Genomic DNA, 19,740 nt, shown 5'->3' with positions numbered 1-19,740 from the left:
TGCTGAAAGTTCTGCTGCCCTCTGCTGGTCAAAGTGTCCAAACAGCAGAGAGGAGATTCTCTGGGATTCCTTGGAGTCCAGATTCTCCTGGATGTGAACAGTCTCTGCTTCTGGAACAGAAGAGTCCTTCTCAGAGCAGCATTGAGGATCTGTTCTGTCTGGCTGAGAGCGCTCCCTGCTGGTAGGAGACAGAAGCACATCAGCTGCTTTTCTTTGGCCGTTCAGAAACAGTCTGGAGACTCTAAAAAACCTCCACTTCCTGCAGAGCATCATGTTTGATCCTCTTCCTTCAGAAACGGCTCCATTGTTCCATGGCTCAGCAGTTTGACTAAAGCAGCTGAGAGTCTGGATGCAAACAGACCTCAGCAGCTCATCCAGAACGCCATGACAGAAGCACATGCAGCAGCACGTGCACGCTCCCAGAGAGCAGCAGCTGATCCAAGTCCTGAGACCTTTCTGTTCTGCTTGGAGCACACTTCAACATGAACTTCATTTCCCATCATTCCATCTGTCAGGAGAGAACAGCTGCAATCAGCTTCCTTCAGGAATGACTGCAGGTAGAAGGATCTTTCATTCTTCAGCACCACCAGGACCCACATCCAGCCCATCAACAGCCAGAACATCAGTGACATCAGCGTCTGATCTTCATCACATCATCATCATCACCTCTACCTTTTTACAATCTGATGGATTTCAGTCTTTCTGCAACTTCTCATCAACTGGACTGTCAAACATTTCCATTTCCTGTTTTATGTTTTAAACGTTGAAGAAAAATCTTTCCAGTTTTAAAAAGATGAGACTAATAAAGTTCTTGGAAAGACCCTGTCTGCTGCAGGACCTGTGCAGGTGCATTGTGGGTAATGATGTTCTGTTTGGGATATTTGCTGGATTCTGGATGTTGACAGTTGTGTTGGTCTTGATTGTTTAGCGTTGTGGTTTGGATGTTTGTTGTTATTTGTAGCACAGCTGAGTAGGTTCTTCATAGACAACATGTTGCTCTGCCAATGTGCCTTTGGGCCAACTTGATTGGGCTGTTTGGAAGAATAATGAGGAGAAATGAGAGCCTCCATCAGATCATGTTTCTGCTGTTTTTCAGAATCTGAACCTGAAAGCTGTCTGTCATATTTATGCAGCCTTTTTCAATAGAAACTGATCCAAACTGCAGATTCTATTGATTTCTCCATCAGATTTATGTCTACTTCATTCTATCTTTCAGTCACAAACACAATGGTCATATTCTAGTTTTTCTATTCATACCATTAAACCTGGTAATGCTTCAGTCTCCATCTAATGCCAAAATATAAGCAAGATTCAAGTCATTTTATGCTCACCAGGGGCAGGAGGGGGTTGGTTTGGGGACCATAGGGTTTCCTTTCTGCTCTTTGCAGATGATGTTGTCCTGTTGGCTTCATCAAGCCTGGACCTCCAGAGTGCATTGGGTTGGTTTGCTACAGAGTGTAAAGCGGCTAGGATGAGGGTCAGCACCGCTTAATCTGAGGCCAGTGTTCTTGACCGGAGAAAGGTAGTTTGCCATTTCTCGGTGGGTGGAGGGTTCCTGCCCTGGGTGGAGGAGTTTAAATATCTTGGGGTCTTGTTCAGGAGTGAGGAAAGACCGGAGCGGAGTTTGTGGAACATTCGAAGTTGTGCAGTCGCTTTAACGGCCCGTTAAGAGCTGAGCCAAAAAGCAAAGCTCTCCATTTACCAGTCCATCTTCGTTCCAATACTCACCTAAGGCATGTCCAACTGAGCGGAGGCCCCGGGGCAGGCCCAGGACACGCAAGATACTACGAGACTATGACTCTCTGCTGGCCTGGGAACGCCTAGGGTTCCCCCCAGAGGAACTGGAGGAAGTGCAAGGGAAGTCTGGGCATCTCTGCTGACCTCGCAACCCGGTTCTGGATAAAAGGAGGAAGATGGACGGATGGATGTAGTATTGAAATAATGTGTATATAGTGAATGCAATTCTTTGTATTTAAAGTGCCATGCATGTGTGGCACTAAAAATGAAGAACATCAATTAACTTACCCTTGAACTTACGCGGGTAACATCACATGCCCTGTTCTTTGGAACAGAGTCCAGCTTTGGAACCAGCAGAGAAGCAACAAACAGCACAAACCCACACTGTGGGAAAGACTCCACACTTCTGACTGATGTTCATGTCCACTTTATTATTCACAGATAAGATTGGAACAGAACACTGAGAACCAAAAAGAACAGAGGAACAGTTCTAATGTCTACTAGAAAACACGAATCACATGAAACACACAAACACCAGTCTGGTTCTTTATCTGCCTGAAAACTTCCTTCTGACATTTTTTAGGAAAATCTTTTTCTAAATGCGGTTTTCACTGATCACATAAAAAGTGTCAGAATTAAAGACATCTACAAAATCTTTCTAGTGTTGTCATGGTAACACACATGAACAACATACTCATCATCTCAGCTTAAACTACAACCACATTGAATCCTTTCAAGATTTAACTCTAATAATACAAAACAACACATTTCTAGTAGTGGATACATCTGAAAGAATTCCTAGTGTGGAATTTTTTTACCATTTTTGTCAATGAAAGCAGCAAAGCTCTTATTGTCAAGTATCTTTACACAGATTTAAACATATTGGTTCTTTTATTTTATTGGTTTGATAATTGTTGCTTAAAGAATATAAAATACAAAGACTGTTGTAAAAAATTTAGAGTATCATATCAATCTCATGAAAAAAGGATGTTTTCAGCTCATGTCAGTCTGTTCTGTTCTGAGTGACAGTTATAGTGTTATATGAATGTGTTTTTCTGTTAATAGCGTACGTGCACGATAGAACTTCCGGTTAACTTCCGTGTGTTGAGTGTGAGGCCGACAACTTCCTGTTGGTCGTGTTATTGTTGTGGGGAGTTTTGTTGAGTTGCTAGTTTTGAGTAAATAGGAGCGGATTTCGGGTAAATGAAAGGCGTTTGGTGTTTCAACGCGTGACAAAGACATCACAACATTGTTGTGTACCCGTGTGCGAATTTGTCAAAGTACAAACAGTAACAGAACTAATATAAGCTTTCATAGCTTTCTAGTAGATGTGTCAGTGAGAGCCGAATGGATGGTGAACACGGCGGGAGGACTTCACCCCAAGCAAGACGAGTCGTGTTTAGTATTTGCAGCAATCGGAATGAAAATGCGTCATGTAAACACGCCGGTCGGAATACTCTGCCCCGCTCAGACTCGTTCGGATCAAAATTTCTTTCCGATCCACATAGCTGGGTTATACCGATCGTTGTTCATGTAAACGGTCATTCTAATCGTGTGTCACTACTGATCTGGGTTACGTCACGCATAGACGGTGTTTCGCTGAGAGAAAGCTTTGGAGCGCATATGGGACCGACCAGCTGCTCTGCGGACGCCCCGCGTAAAGCGCCGCTCCGCTCTCGCCCCGCTGGCTCTCTTAGACCCTCACGGGGGAGATGCGTGTCCACTGAGGTCTGGACCCGGCATCCGAGCTCTGCGTTCGGGCTCCGGAGCCAGTGGACCGAGTGAACTTCTCTGAGCAGAGCAGCCGCATTTATTAATGTGTTTGAGGGGAGGGTGCTTTGTGACGTGTGTGTTTTGTTGTTTTGTTATGTGCGAGAATTCAGACTGCGAGCCGAACCGCCGCTCTGGGTTAGCGGCTGCCGGACTCGCGAGGACAGAGCAGAGCACACAGTGTGTGTGAGCTTTTCAGAGCAGAAATGCCGCTCAGTCCTTAGAAACTGTTCAAAAAATCACATCGAATTGTGTTTCTAGTTGTGCCCCGACAAAATAAAGACTGCTGTTATTCCCAGACATTTACGTGCAACCAGGATGCAGATTGCAGCGTTTCCCACATGGTTTGTCCTGGATTTTGTGTCCATCAAAAGGCTAATGTTGCTAGCCTATCCTAACACTGGGTTCTTCTTCAGTTCTGTTCTTCTTCCACAAAAAAGCCCTGTCCACACGGATTAAATATAAAATGATGAGCGAACAGGCACTTCATAACATTCATAACATTAATAAAAGCTCGTTTGGAAGATCGCCTCGTATATTACCGAGCTGCTGCATAAATGTGACAGCAAAGGTTTGTTTACAACGGGACACATTTCCCTTTTGGTATTTTCGACACAATATTTTGCCCATGTAACCACGCACTGGTCGATAATCCTGTAGATGCTGTTCACGTCGATTTTCGGGAGACCTTGTAGACAACGGGTGAAATATACCATCTTTCGCAATCAAAATCTGCCGTGTCGCTGCTATAGAAGTCGCAACCAGGAAATGGTCGGCCTCACACTCAAGGCGGCGGAAGTAGAACTAGTTATGTGCATGGAGCCTATGGGCTGATTATTTTGAACGTGTTTTTGGAGACCTCTAGCGGTCGCGCCGGGTACTGTTGTTCAACACATTTATTTGAATAATCTTTATTGAAAAGTGCACATGTAGAAACAGAAAGGATTGGCTAGCATGCACGCACTTGGTTTGTCAGTGGAAAGAATTTGTTGCATACGTCTCAATTAAGCATTGCCGGTATGTGGAGAAAATTTAATCTTGAGACTTTTGAATTTCGATATAAGAAACATGTTTATCAGTCTATTATTTTTGGAGTTTGTGAAGTTGTGATGCAGTGCTATGCATATATATATACACGTTCATTGTACTGATCATTTGCTTTCTGTTTTACCCTTTTAAGAATCATTAAACCTGATGACAATGTTCGACGGTCTCCAGAGTCGTGATATGATATGAGTGTTCAAAAGCTCCTGCATTGGACATGCATGAAACAGCACACAGTCTTTAGAAAACGGTTCATTGTTATGTTCAACACTAACTTGTGTCTCCTTATTGAATGACTGCATCAATGTGTTATGGAGGCCAACAGTCAGTGGTTCTGTGTTCATGTAATGAAAGCTCGGGCTGTTTTGGAGTATATGAGCACATTAGGGTTTGATCCCAAGAGTTTTAAATATTAAAAACCAAAAATTAACCAAAATATAAAAATAAGTGAAACCAAAGTGATCGGTTGTACTATGTAACTATCAGTTACATTAAAGCTCTGCTGATTCTTTAGATCTGCTTCACTGTTCTCCTCTTCCTCATACGTAGGAATCTCCAAGGTATCAGTCTCCTGCTTCAGATCAAGCTGATCTTCATCCTGATTGATGCAGAGTTCCCCTGGTTCCTCTTGAATCTGTGATGGTTCTGGTACCTCCGGTTCCTCTTTATAACGCAGAGGGTCCGGTTTCTCCAGTTCAACTCTGAAGTTCCTTTGTCGGTTGCAGAGATCTTCAGTCACCCAATCCTGGGGGAGGACTGCAGAAAAACAAACAGAGACACTTTTTATGTTTTGAGGACTTTGTGTGTTGTTAATAAACACTATTAACTGCTTATCTAAAAACACCAATTGTCTGTGAAGATTCATACAGTTTGTTTCCATCACAGTAGTAGGTTTAAAAAATGCCATCTGGACATTATCATTTTTAAAATTGAAAACATTTCACCTTTGATCCAAATTGTCAATAGTGGATTAGCTGGTGAAAAAGCAGGTTTATAAGTGCTCTTGGGGGAGGAGTCAAACTTGAAACTGGAAAAACTTGATAGCCTTTTACCTAAACTAAATGACATTAACAGCTGAAAGAGATGGCCAGGTTGGGGAGTGTAGCCCCTGTCTCTCCAACTGTAGCTGAGAACAAAGGACTCCTAAAGACCTCGAAGTGAAACTGGTTCGGTTTGTTTGTCTGGGACTGATTTAACCTGAGACCACCTCTTATTAAGAGAAGGTTTATCTTTCTTGACAAAGACGCCTTCTTTCACTCACCGTGTCTCAATCCAAATGGTATTTTCCAATATCGACTCGATTTTCTCATTTTAAAACGATTTTCCCCCCCAACTTCCTGTCCAGCAGCTGACCAAACAGATGAGAACTGAAGACCTCTTGTGTTGGACATATTTTACTGTTACATGTGGTTATGAATCTTCTGACACACAAGGAGTATATTTGAATGAACCACTTTATTAATTTAGGCTAGACTTAAGTTAGATTGATTATATTTTTAATAAGCACATACTTATGCATACAAATACACACAAAGCATTTCAGTCACGCACACTATTTGTGCAAATGTGATCTTACACCTGAGCTCCAGTGGGTGTTTCTGTTCTTTTTCTGCCTTATTCTGTTCTGTTGATGATGGGATGTAAAAAATAAAGGAGAGAGAGCCCGGTCATTCCTACACCAAGAGCCCCACCCAAGCAGCAGTGGTAGACCCCTTACACCAGGGGTGGGCAATTATTTTAACTCGGGGGCCACATTGGGTTCTAAAATTGGATAGAAGGGCCGGACCAGGAGCAGATGCGTGGAGTGAAAATGAGATAACATGGACTGTAGATGAAAACATTTGGATTGAAAATGATATTCTAAAACAGAATATTCGAGTTTTTAGTTTAAAACTTTTGTTCCCATTTTAGATCTCTTTTATTGTGAAGCCCTTTTGTAAAAGGTTGTATGAATAAAGTTTCATTTATGATCCTTTTAAGAAAATAAATAACGTTATTTATGAAATAAAACAATGACCAAACATCATTCTCTATGATTTTCAATGACAAAAATTCAGGAAAAATATACTGATCCCTTTAAAAAAAATAATAAATAATGGATCCTCTCCCGTCATAATTCTGCAGAGACTTTGAGCTCATCATACGTCTCACAGTTTGCGCAGCTGCACGTCTGTTTCTCATCCAGTAATACTGAAAAAGCAAATGTATGTCTCTCTCTTGCTGCAGCTACACATATATCTGCGTTACCTTTTCACCTGAACAGAGTTCCCTCGTTTATTGCAGGAGTTACGTTCTAAAAATAACCGTGATCGGTGAAATCCACAGAGAATGATTCCAGATGTTTTAAATTTATGGCACTAAAACTCCTCACTGCATCAATACACTTTTCTCTGACAGACATGAACATTTTCACCTTTTCTCTTGTTTAAATTCTTAAACCTTCATAGAAATGAGGTCCAGGATCTTAGATTGAAAACAAAGATCTGATCGATCAAAGATTTCTGTAGATCTGAAGAGCTGTGCGTTTCTGTACAGGAGTCGCGGCACGGACTGGGGAGATTGATTGACAAGGTCTCCAGCCAATCAGGACACAGAACAGGGTGCGCTGTTTAAAAAAGGCAGCATGATCGCTCAGAAATAATGAGCTAAACCGGGAAAGATTAAATGCGACGTAAAAAGAGAAGACCGTCTTCTGGTCTATTTGACAGAGATTTCTTAGAGGTTTCCAGGTAAAACACAGACTGCAGAAGGTGGAATAAAACGTCACGTCTTGATCGTGTGACCAGATAAAAAAAAAAAAACACATGGGTCTCTGATATTGTTCAGCGGGCCGGACCAAAGATGGAGGGGGGCTGGATCCAGCCCGCGGGCCGTAGTTTGCCCACCCCTGCCGTACACAGTATAGTACAGATAGAGGACAATCACGTCCACCACCCAGATAGCTAGAGATAGAGGCCACACTGGAAGCAAGGAGGGTGAAGTGTCTTGTAGGGTTGTGCCGATGGACGATATCATCGTCCATCGTGATGGGTGACTGTAATCCCGATGGAGAGACACCCTCGTGATCGCGATTTGACTACCTCTGCTATGATGCGTCCCTTTCTCGGATTGGACAGTAATAAGAAAGTTCTGATACTAAAAACTCTCATCTTTAATTTGGGTCAAAAACATTGTATTGTTTTGCTTTTTATTCAAGATTAAAATTAGTGATCACGTAAAATGACATCATATGGCATTTCATTGCTGCCAATAATTGAATGAGCACAAAGACGACTGAGCAGGTGTATTCAGGAACTGAGTGAGTGAACCTTACAACCACCCGGGAGCAATTCTAACTGAGCGACCCCACATTATGCTACTGCACGCCTGCAATTCTAACTGAGCGGTGATCCTGCGCCTCACTTCCCCTTTGCGGGCTTGCTTGGGTTTATGTGTTAATGGGGGGTTTTCTGTCCCTTGGGGGGGCAGAATTCAGGAGTGTGTTTGTCACTTGGGAGCATTGCTTTTTCTGATTGATCTTATCGGCCGATATTTGCTGGTCAAATCCGGCGAGGCAGGCGGAGCTTTCAGGCTAACAGGAGGCTCTTGAGCTGCATGCGGCTCTTTGCCTTTTATCATATTTTCTATGTAGAGTACTATCACAACCATGAGGTGAACATGAAAGTCTTACATTCTCCTAAATGTACGGAGCGGCCCTAATGTGTTGTTGTGCGACTTCAGTAAAGAGGACCTAGGAGAGAACAGCATGAGAACGGTACTGAGAGAGGTAAGAACATGAAAGGAGAACCCCCCACCATATTACAAGGTGTAGATATGTGCATAATGCAGAACAACTGTCTTGAAAACCCTGGAAATGCATAGAGACACGATTATGAAGCAGAGTTTAAACTGCAGCTATCAGCTACGTGGAGGAACTCGGGAATAGAGCAGCTGCAGTTTGGTTAGGTTTGAAAGATCTTCACAGATTCTGACTTCTGGCCTCAATAACTCTTCTGATAAACCTTCAAAAGTGACAGCAAGTATCTAATTATTTTGTAGGGGGGTGTATTGGCAAGAGTCTGGTGACGCAATACATATCCCAATATTTTACCTAAACATATTTTCTTTCTTTTTTCTTTTCTTTTAAATATGACTTTGAAAAAACTAATTCAATTTCAACATGTCTTCCATTGTAATAAAATGGTCAAATTCAGTTGATTTAATGATCTTAATGCTAAGCACTGCAACTGTATCTCCTTTATCAGCTGCTTTTACCCAAACAAATTAATAGTGCTTTTATTTTGGTAGCTAAAAATACAGAAGCCTCCCCCACCCTCCGTATTTTTTATACATTAAACGTGGAAGGGGCACGTCAATGATCAATGAAATAATCAATGAGACAGGAGCGCACATGCACGCAAACACACACACTCGCACACATACTCATGAGACGCAAACACACACTCGCGTTTCATTAAGTCACGCCTGTCTGTGAGGCGGCCAATGCGTGTGAGGAGAATAGGGAAAGCCTCTTTAAGTGGCTAAATGCGTGGAGGGGGCGGGGCCTAGAGATAATCGAGCGCGCGTAAACATCTGTGGGAATGAAACGGAGACAAATATCATCACAACCTGTGCGTGCATCTGAGCTATGAGCAAGCGAACTATTGATTCGTTCTTCCGACCTGCGGCTAGTGTACCAGTGCCAGAGTGTACAGCAGGGGTCTCAAACTCGCGGAGCAAACCACGGTTCTCATGCACGCCTGTTACAGCAGCACACTGCTCCCGCGGGAGATGGTCAGCTGAGGAGCATAAATGTCCCACACCTCCATGCGGGGGCTTGAACTTTAAACATATGTGAGCAACAACACGATTCAGTCTTAGACACACTTAAAACACGTGGGGAAAATGCAACGATAGACGTGTCTGAGGTGAACCAGCGCCTGGATCGTTGGGGTGACCAGGCCCGAGGGGGGGGGGGGGGGGGTATGAAGGCGAAACTAAAGCGAGACTGAAGGAGAACAGGAAGTCCTTAACATTCAATTTCGTTTTAATATGCCCCTCCCCTTCAGTGTGATCTGTGCTATTATATCTTTTATAATTATATTAATGTTTTGTAATGTATGTAGCCTTTTTTAATCATTTGGTATTTTAAATTATTTTGATCATCACTGAACTACAAAAACCATCAGGACACATGTCCCATAATGCATTGTTTTGTAGTCTGTAGGGCAGCTTTCAGTCAGTGCAGTACTAAATTTCCAGCTGCGTTCGCTCAGGTTGGCACCTTGCTCCCACCCCTTTCTCGTGATATTTTTGTGTTGATTGACAGGTGATGTTGGAGCAAAAACAAAAATATACGTCTCACACCAGGTGATCTGAACAGCGTTGCGTCCATCTGGGTAATCTAAAATTATTGTGCATCTAGGCTGCACCTATTTAGTGCTGCCAACATGAATTTCCATCCCCTAACGTTTACATACATTTAAGTATTGTTTGAAACTGTGAAATGACCGAAAGGTTACTACAGTAATTACTTTTTTTATTCTAAAATTATGGTATTTTCTTTACTATTTGTACTGTCATGACAGCGATCCTGCTGTCAGTTTACATTCTTGGTGCATCTTCAAAAGTGCAAAATAAAATGTGACACTGAATTTGAAACAGCACATTGTAATTTCTGCATCTATTATTAAAGTATTTATTCGCAATACAGTGGAAATTAGTAGATTTGGTTAGCATGTTGATTAACGGTATGCGCCCCTAAATTTTCTGGTTGTGCCCCTAAAATTTTCAGTTGGGGGCCACAGTGCTCCTAGTGAAAAAAGTCAGTCTGGAGCCCTGAAGGCTGATGTCATTCCCACATCCACATCCCACAGCCAGGATGCAGATTGCAGTATGTCCCGCATGGATTAAAGCTACTGTTGTTAGCCCGTGTTAGCATACTGCTAGCTCTGGCTTCTTTCCAGCTCCCTTCTTCAACAGACAAAGCACTGGCCACACGGATTAAAATTAAAATGACGAGCGAACATTAATAAAAGCACGTTTAGAAGATCATCTCATATAATGCGGAGCTGACATATCTATGTATGTAGCAGCTCGGCGGAACTCATTTCCTCCTCCTGTATTACAAACACCACTGCGCATGAATGAACGATTTATTCCGACCGAAAGTGTGACCTTAGTGAACGTTTGTTATAATCTGAAAACATTTTTCTGCACCCATGAACACTGTTGAATTCTAATCCGACCATTGATCCGATTCAGATATTTTGTACATGTAACTGCAGCTTATGGTGTCGACTCGCAGCGTGGCGGGGATCACGATGGTGTCTCTCCATTGTGAGGTCAGTCACCCATCGTCCATCAGCACAACCCTAATTAGCCGCTGCGCTGCTTCATTCATTTTGGGTGGCCATAGTGCAGCGTTTGGGCGGTCGACCCATGATCGCTAGACTGCAGGTTCGATTCCCGCCTTGCACGCCCATGTGTGGAAGTGTCCTTGGGCAAGACACTGAACCCCACCTTGCCTCTGGTGGGAGGTTGGCGCCATATTCGGCAGCGGAGCCGCCATCAGTGTGTGAATGTGTGTGTGAATGGGTGAATGGGACTGTGACTGTAAAGTGCTTTGGGCCTTCAAAAGAAGGTAGAAAGCGCTATATAAGTATACGCCATTTATCTGAGCAGCTAAAAAGCACAGCAATCCACGTTTTTACATGTTACTGGCAGCAAAATGAAACAGAGTTTCTGTTTGGTATCCACCCCAAGTATAAACGAAGTAGTTCATGTCTCTTAACAACAGAACAAGCTGCCTCTGGCTGCAGTCTTCCTGTTGTCTTGTGTAGTGTGGTGCAGCTTAAAGAGGCTCTGTGTGATCTGCTGCCAACTAGAGGTCGGAGGGTGAAGTGGAAAACAAGTCAGACACTGAATGACGCTCAGAAATAATTAAATAAATATCGTCCTGACAGCATTTTGATTGATATAAGTATCACCGAATGAATTATCGCGATATTTTGTAGAACTGATTTTTTCGTACACACCTATTATTTCGTATTAACACACAGAGTGAACTACAAATGCATTTCAAAAGAAAAAAAGATTGTTTTTTTTTTTTGGCTTTTAATCAGAATATTCCTCAAGCTGTGAATGTAGACATGCAGCGCTGGCTGCCAAGGGACCGTCAACAAAGTGCATCATCTGTGAAACACCATTCTGTAAAAGTCAATAAACCTTTAAAAAGGAAATACATGTCTATATCTATATGAACGGGTAATAAAGACTTGTCAGAATATTCATGCTAGATTACATATTTAGTGAGAAGGTCAATCTCTATTTAATTGCATATCGTTTTAAAAATTTAATAGAGATATGAATCATAACATGTGTGCACAATAGCTCTAAGATACTAAAGTCCCCAAACATTTTGTACTGACTAATCATGACCTTATTGTCCTACAATCAAGATTATATCATAAATTCACTATGTTTATCTTTAGGAATTTTTCATATTAACAATTGGATCAGATTTGGTCAGAAATCTTCAATAGCTCTAAAGATGTTGTAGTTACTGACACAGAACTTCCTGTACTGACTAATCATGACCGTATCTTCCTAATACAATAAAGATTATGTCAAAAAGATTCTAGCATCTTCAGAGCTATTGAGGATTTATGATGAAATCTGATCCATTTTTTAATATGAAAAATTCCTAAAAATGTTGTTGTTTGTTGTTTCCCTTTCGGCTTTTCCCATCAGGGGTCGCCACAGCGAACGAGTCGCATGGTAAACTTGGCAATGTTTTACGCCGGATGCCCTTCCTGACGCAACCCTCTCAAGGCAACCGGGCTTGGGACCGGCACGGAGGTAGAGAGGGGAACAGGGAGCAGCCCGGATTTGAACCTGGGTTTCACGGACGGAAGGCGCCGCAAACCAGCATGAGCTAAACCGGCTCCATGAAAAATTCCTAAAAATAAACAAGTGAAATATTGACATATTCCTTATTTTAGTCAGACAATAAGGTAATGATTAGTCTATATAGAAGGTTAGGTGACAGTAGCTTCAGTATCTTCATGACTATTGACCACTTTAATCATGATTCATATTTCTATTAAAATTTAAAAAATATATGCAACAAATTAAAATAAAGACGGTCTTTCCTACAAAATATTCATTATAACACGAATATGCTGACGAGTCTTGTAAAGAGTGACAAAGACACCCCTGAACACTGCGTGCAAAGAGGAACCAGGCGGGATCACCGCTCAGTTTGGATTGCAGGTAGTTGTAAAATGCGGTCGCTCGGTTAGAAATGCGTCTGGGCGGTTGTAAGGTTCCTCACTCAGGTCCTGAATACGCCAGCTTAGTTGTCTTTATGCTCTTTCACTTTATGGCTAGAACTGTGACAGTGTGGGATTTTTAAATACAGTGGTGATGAACCGGCAGGGGGGTGCGGAAGACACAAGTGTGTCTTCTTAAGAAAAGGGTAGCAGCTGTTTTTTGTTTCCTTTTCATTTTGACGTTCATTCAACCAGGAAGTTTATTTTTCTGTCAGGCGTTTCTAACTTTTGGTCTCTGTTTTCTTTCTGTGCTGGAGTGTTTATGGAGCCACAACACCTGCAATGCAGACTAGACACAAACACACTATTCTAATGACGTATCTAGTATGTTTACATCTTCCCTTACTGAATAATAAAACAGCCTTTTAGCCTTGAGGACAGAGAGAGGACAGCCACAGAGCCTAACAGGTCGTGATTCTCCACCTCTCCCCTTTTGGAAAAGGTTTCATGCAGACTCTAGTGTGTCTTTTCGTTTCCCAGCTGCTCAAATCAGAATTTAATCCAGCAATCGGTCCAGGTTCAGCGGTTTTTGAACAGGACCTGGTCCAAGGTGGACAAATGCAGAGGAATGTTCCTTTAGTGCGCTCGCGAATCGGAATCCAAATTCAGCATCGTTACATTAAAATGTTTAGTCACGTACCGACTATGTTGAGCTGAAGCTCCGGGTTCCAGCTGCTATATTATAGCTGGATTATAGCCTATAATCCAGCAGTCTGCGCTGACGACAGAGCTCCTCCTCGTTCTGGACGATGGTTCCTTCAGCAGCAGAAAGTTGTTCTCTGACAGAACCTTCCTGAGGTTCTGAAGACATGGTTCCTGCTCCGATCTTCAGCTCCAACTCCCACAAACACCGCCGTCCTCTTCACTGCAGCTCCGATCGATCATCTGCTAGTCTCACAATCACAGCAATCCACGTTGTCTTTCCGTTCAACACTTCTTCACTCATTTACGACACTTTGGAAAATGCTGAGAGTTCCCACACGAACCACGTATCGGCCTTTCTGTCCAAAAACCTCACAAACGTCCCAAAAAGACACCACCGACCTCTCAACACAAGCTAACGCTGCTAGCCTGCTAACAAGCTAACGCTGCTAGCCTGCTAACAAGCTAACGCTGCTAGCCTGCTAACAAGCTAACGCTGCTAGCCTGCTAACAAGCTAACGCTGCTAGCCTGCTAACAAGCTAACGCTGCTAGCGCCTCGTGCTGTTCTTCTTCTTTGTTTGGCTAACATCGTCATTGTGCTTTAGCGCCACCAGCTGGTGTGGAGTAAATCTACACACGTCAGTCATAATGTTCCCACTTTTTTTTCTGGTAAATATAATCAAATGTTTCACAAGATTCATTACTTACTATGTTTGCCTCTTTGTTCAAATTTTTTTTATTCAAATTCAAATTTTGCCTCTTTGTTAAGATAAAGTCATTTAAGATGAATAAACCCAATCACCTAAACCACTGACAAACTGGACTTCTGCTCTCCTTCCGCGAAGAACCTCCTTCTGCTGCAGAAACTCATGAAAAACAAAACTGCAATAAAAATGTCAATTTCCCTTTGAGATCACGTTATACAACAATCCCTAATATTGTGACCTACAATGTTAATGTTATTTTTTATTTTTCTATTTTCATTGTTTATTTGTTTATTTTCTTTCTTCTTTGTATCTTATTTTTTTATTTTGTTGTGTATTTATGTTAAAGCAATGTGAATATAAATGTGTAATCCTTTAAAGTTCAATAAAAAAAGAACCTCCTGCTGCTGCTCCTCCATCTTCAGCTCTGACTTTGGAAGTCTTAGCTCCTCCTCCTCACCATCACTGTGACTGTTGACGTCTTCCAACTCCTCCAGAAAGCTGTTTTCTGATGAAGCTCTAACATCTCCTCCCTGTTGCTGCTTTCAGTCCAAACTCACTCTGTTCATGTCAATTCACTCCAGAGAAAATCCTTTTTCTGGGAAGAATTTGCTCCAAGTTTTCCTCCAACTAAGAATCTGCAAACCCAGATGAGAACTCCCAGCAGGAAAAGAATTCATCTGCAGGAAACTAGAAAAAGGCCTTTTTGTGGGAGGAAACCATTCCAGATCTTTACAAACACCACAAATCCCAACTTTTCCTCCACTTAGCCTGAGTTTGGCTTCCAGGAAGCGGTGTGTGTTCAAGCTCCGCCCCCATCTCATGAAGCCCCTCCTCCAACATGAGGCCACTGGGGAATTCTGAATGAACCTTTACATTTCAACAGAAATTTCAAGCTAAAAACAGGAAAAAAACTCTCTTCATGTTTGAAAACAATCAAACATTCAAACAGGAAGAGAAAACAAGGTTTGTCAGGAAATCAACCGATTTGATTGATTGTAAATCTTCTTCCTGTTGGAGTTTGATGAATGGAAGTAGAATGTGTAGAAAGTCAGTTGATGTTTTCCATTTCAGTCAATGAAGGTTTGATCTGCAGATTTCCTGATCCCTTTCTGACTGGGATCCAGACCTGATCTAGACGGGACTCATGAGGAAGCAAACAGCACAGAAACTGCTCTGAATGTTCCCTCTTCTTCACTTTCTGTCTGACTTCAACCATGAAGGGACTTGAACCCTCAACCTTCTGATCCATGAGGCCACATGGTCTGAGAGAACATCCAGGTCCAGCTGCAGGTGGAGGACAGCATCATCCAGCCGTCACAGACTGGGGGCGGAGCCTGGAGATGACTGCTGAAGGTCAGAGGGCGGAGCTTCATCAGGATGAAGGTGCTGCTTGGATTCTGCTTTGATGTCCGTCTGTTCTCAGTCCCTTCATGGCTGCTGCTCAGAGCTGTTTCTGGATCTTTCTGGAGAATTCACGTCTTTACTGATCCAAATGTGGGATTTCTGTTTTTCTTTGGACTTTTCTTGATTTCAGGCTTTTAGCTTTTGGAACTTTCTTTGTTTCTATGCTTTAACTTCCAAATGGGTTTATCTAAGACAATCTGATTGTTTTTCATTTGACTTTCTAGGAACTTTCTGTTTCATCTTTGAGGATTTGGACTTTTGAAAGAGTTTTAGCTGCAGTTTCATCCTTTGAAGCAGATGGATCTGAATCTAGAGTCAAAGATTCTGAGGAAATCCTGGATTCACAGACATTTGATTGAATTTCTGTCTGGATCAGAAACCAACAGCAGACATTTCAAGCCGTCATCTGTTCCTAATGTTCATTCCCCGCCATCATTGAAAGCTTTTGGAATAGTCCCTAAAGCCAGCGATGGGGCCGCTTTGGAGCCTGAACTCATCACTCGGTGTCACGGTGGCAGAGAGATGACAGATCCCAAATCTGAGGCTGAAATGATCACGTCCTACCAGCTCCACTCTGGATTTGGGACCAGAAACCTTTGAAGATGTTGGAGCATTGTTGGAGAATAGACTGACAACATTGACCTTTGACCCCTCCCTCATGTGTTCCACATCCAGCTGCAGACACACCACTACAGCTCCCATTCCACTTCTGATCCAGCAGTTAGAACCAGAGCCTGCATTTGCAGCAGGTTCCAACCCACTGACCACTGATCCACACAGGGGGACGTCCTAAGGGGCGGAGTCAGCCACTGGAGAAATGGGGGTCACTCTGGGCCTCTCTGTGTCTGGACCTTCAGAGGGACAGTGGTTTGGTCCAGAACACGGATGCTAAGCTAGCTCTGTGGAAACTTGAACTTGTTGAATGGGAAACTTCCTGAAATCTTCTTCATCTGTTGACTTGTTCTTTCTTCATCTGAATGAGCTCAGTCCTCTCCCAAATCCAACTCCATCTATCTTCAGTGCTTTGGACTGAGTTGGAGCAGAACTACAGCTTTCTCCAGATGTCCTAGTACTTTTAGATCAGTGTCTTCCAATATTTGGAGCCCAGGTTCACTTCTTTCCCTGACAAAAACCCCAAAAGGCCTACCAGCCACCAAATAGTCAGAAAGCAGAGAAACTTGGTGGTCTGCATTGATGAGAAACCAGTCCCTCCAGGATGACACATGGCTTTTTGGAATCATTTCACACACAAACAAACGGGAAGTTGTGCTTGTTTCTCTGAGAAAATGCAATCAAATGTGTGATAATGGTCAATGTAAATGTTTAGATAAAGGCTGTAGGGGATTCAGGGATTGTGGAGCGGTTGTTGTTTCCTTCTGGGTTAAAGTGCAGTTTTGTGTAACCTCCCAAAGAGGAGAAACCCAAAAAAGAAAGGAAAAGCAAAGAGACAGGTGGAAGCCATCATGAGATTCCTTTCAAACAGGAAGTTCTGTGTCATTTCATGCACTAGTTTCATTTAGCTCTGGTTGTTGAACATTCTAGAAACTCCTAAAAACCTTTTCTGTCCACTTTGAAACCATCTGGGGCTGACTTGGCCTTGCTCGCTGGGATACGGCCAACATCCAGAAATCTACCAACAGACATTTTTAGCTCTAGTTGTTGAACATTCTATGTTTGGAAGAGGCAGGCTCTTCTAAAAGAAACTAGCAGGAGCCCCAGCGCTGGTCTTTGCTTGGATTTGGTTTAGACTTGTTCAGAGTCAAATGCATGTTTTAAGGGGAGGAGGATTATTTGGTTGTTGCTGTTTTTGTTCCTATTCTTACAATCCACTATATGTCCCGTGTTGAATTCTACTATTAAAATGTGGGAAACAAATGTTTATCAAATCCAAATCAATCCAAAAGCCTGGAGACTGGATGGCCGTGGTCCTCCCTTTGACCTGGACACTGGTTGCCATGGCGACCTGCACACTCACCAAGCTGGAACTTAGAAGAAGAAAAAGAGACCAAAATGATTGATAAAGCAGGTTTTCCAGGGAAATCCCACAAAGTGGGACTAAGACAAAGCATCACTCTTAGAAAGTATATTTCTGATCTTAGCAATGTTCCGCAGGTGAAAAAATGCAGTTTTACACGCCTGAGATATGTGAGCCTTAAATGATAAATCCTGGTCAAATAAAACCCCAAGGTTTCTAACTGTGGAATTGGGGGCTATACTTGTGCCATCCAGGGAGACTATCTGAGCAGACAGAGCATCTCTGAGGTTTTTAAGACCAAGTATAATGACCTCAGTTTTTTCTGGGTTCAAGAGGAGGTAATTAATTGTCATCCAGGTCTTGATGTCTCTGATGCAGGCGTTCAGTTTCTCTATCTGGTCATTCTGGTCAGGCTTCATGGATAAATACAACTGCGTATCGTCGGCATAACAATGAAAATTAATGCTGTGTTTCCTGATTATGTTTCCTAGGGGTAGCATATAAAGCGTAAACAGGATCGGTCCCAAGACTGAGCCCTGTGGGACTCCATAGTTGACTCGAGTGCACTGAGAGGAATGTCCATTTACATTAACGAACTGATACCTATCGGACAGATAGGATTTAAACCACTGGAGAGCAGATCCTCTGATCCCTATGTCCTGCTCTAATCTATGGAGTAAAATACCGTGGTCGATAGTGTCAAAGGCTGCACTGAGGTCCAACAGGACAAGAATAGAAAGTAGACCCTTTTCTGAGGCCAATAACAAGTCATTAGAGACTCTAACTAGTGGAGTTTCCGTACTGTGGTGGGGTCTAAACCCCGACTGAAAGTCTTCAAAGTGGCTGTTGTCCTGTAGGTGGCAGTAAAGCTGCTTAACTACAACTCTTTCTAGGATTTTAGAAATAAAGGGCAGGTTTGATACCAGTCTATAGTTGGCCAAGATGTTAGGATCCAAACTGGGCTTTTTCAGAAGAGGTTTAACAACTGCATATTTAAAAGACTGTGGCACGTAACCAGTTTCCAGAGAGGCAATTATCATTGTTAATATGGGATCATTAATTAGGGGAAAAGTTTCTTTAAGAAGTCTAGTGGGAATTGGGTCTAACAGACACGTTGAGGATTTGGAGGACGTAATAATTGATGTTATTTCCGCTTGATCCACAGCAGTGAAGCAGTCTAATGTTACAGAGGTTTCTATGGATGCCTCCATTTCTACCGCTTCAGCCTGTTCTGGGCTGATAGTAGGAATAACTTGATTTAACTTATGTCTAATATTTGAGATTTTACTATCGAAAAATGTAAGAAAATCATCAGAGCTGAGAGAAACAGGAACATGTGGTTCTACTGAGCTCTGACTGCGAGTTAATTTAGCAATAATACTAAAAAGAAATCTGGGATTGTTTCCATTCTCTGATATTAAGGTTGAATAGTACTGGCTTCTAGCTCTACGCAGAGCTTTTTTATAATTTAATAGGCTATGTTTCCAGATATCCAGAGACTGCTCTGAACCGGAGCGGCGCCATTGTCTTTCCAACTTACGGGTTTCTTGTTTAAGAGAACGAGTTTCAGCGTTAAACCACGGTGCTACTCGGTTTTGTCTGACGAACTTAGGTTTCAAGGGGGCAACAACATGGAGTGTACTCCTGAGGGCTTGTAAGGCATCATTAACAAAGTGGTCATTTATACTAGGACTGATGCTATGGGAGCTGGACTCAGAGTATTTTCTCAGAATATCACTAAGTACTGGCTGAACTGTGAGTTTAAACTCAGACACAGAACGGTCAGTTAAAGTTCTTCTAAGTTGTTTCTTATTCACTGGGGCAGAAGGATGTTCCAGTGTAAACTGGAAGGTAATCATAAAGTGATCAGAAATGATGGGGTTAAGAGGAAGGACACTCAGCTGGCTGATCTCTATACCATGGGTCAGAACAAGGTCCAGGGTGTGCTTATGACAGTGAGTGGGTTCATTCACACTTTGGGTGAAACCAACATCATCTAATAAAGCTGCAAAAGCCTTTCCTAGACAGTCACTGGGGTCATCAACATGAATATTAAAATCCCCTAATATTATAATTTGATCAGAATCTAAGACAATAGTCGATAGGAAGTCGGAAAACTCAGTTAAAAATTCTGAATATGGGCCGGGG

General features: G+C 42.5%; 1 long non-coding RNA gene across 2 annotated transcripts; it reads right to left on the bottom strand.

Moving 5' to 3' along the window:
- Positions 1 to 988: 988 nt before the first annotated feature.
- On the bottom strand, positions 989 to 19,740 carry LOC144989456 (uncharacterized). 2 transcript variants are annotated; one of them, XR_013653656.1, is made up of 4 exons: positions 13,504 to 19,739; positions 2,026 to 5,307; positions 1,729 to 1,895; positions 989 to 1,448 (listed from the first exon to the last, which is right to left on the bottom strand). It is a non-coding gene; the product is annotated as an uncharacterized LOC144989456 (long non-coding RNA). The 2 variants fall into 2 exon arrangements; XR_013653655.1 differs by having other exon boundaries at positions 1,729 to 5,307; positions 13,504 to 19,740.

The sequence above is a fragment of the Oryzias latipes genome, chromosome 2 (assembly GCF_053564925.1).
Source record: "Oryzias latipes strain Hd-rR chromosome 2, Olatipes_Hd-rR_3.1".
Taxonomy (NCBI): Eukaryota; Metazoa; Chordata; class Actinopteri; order Beloniformes; family Adrianichthyidae; genus Oryzias; species Oryzias latipes.
The sequence above is the reverse complement of the archived record's forward strand: the minus strand, read 5'-3'. Positions and strand labels throughout refer to the sequence as shown.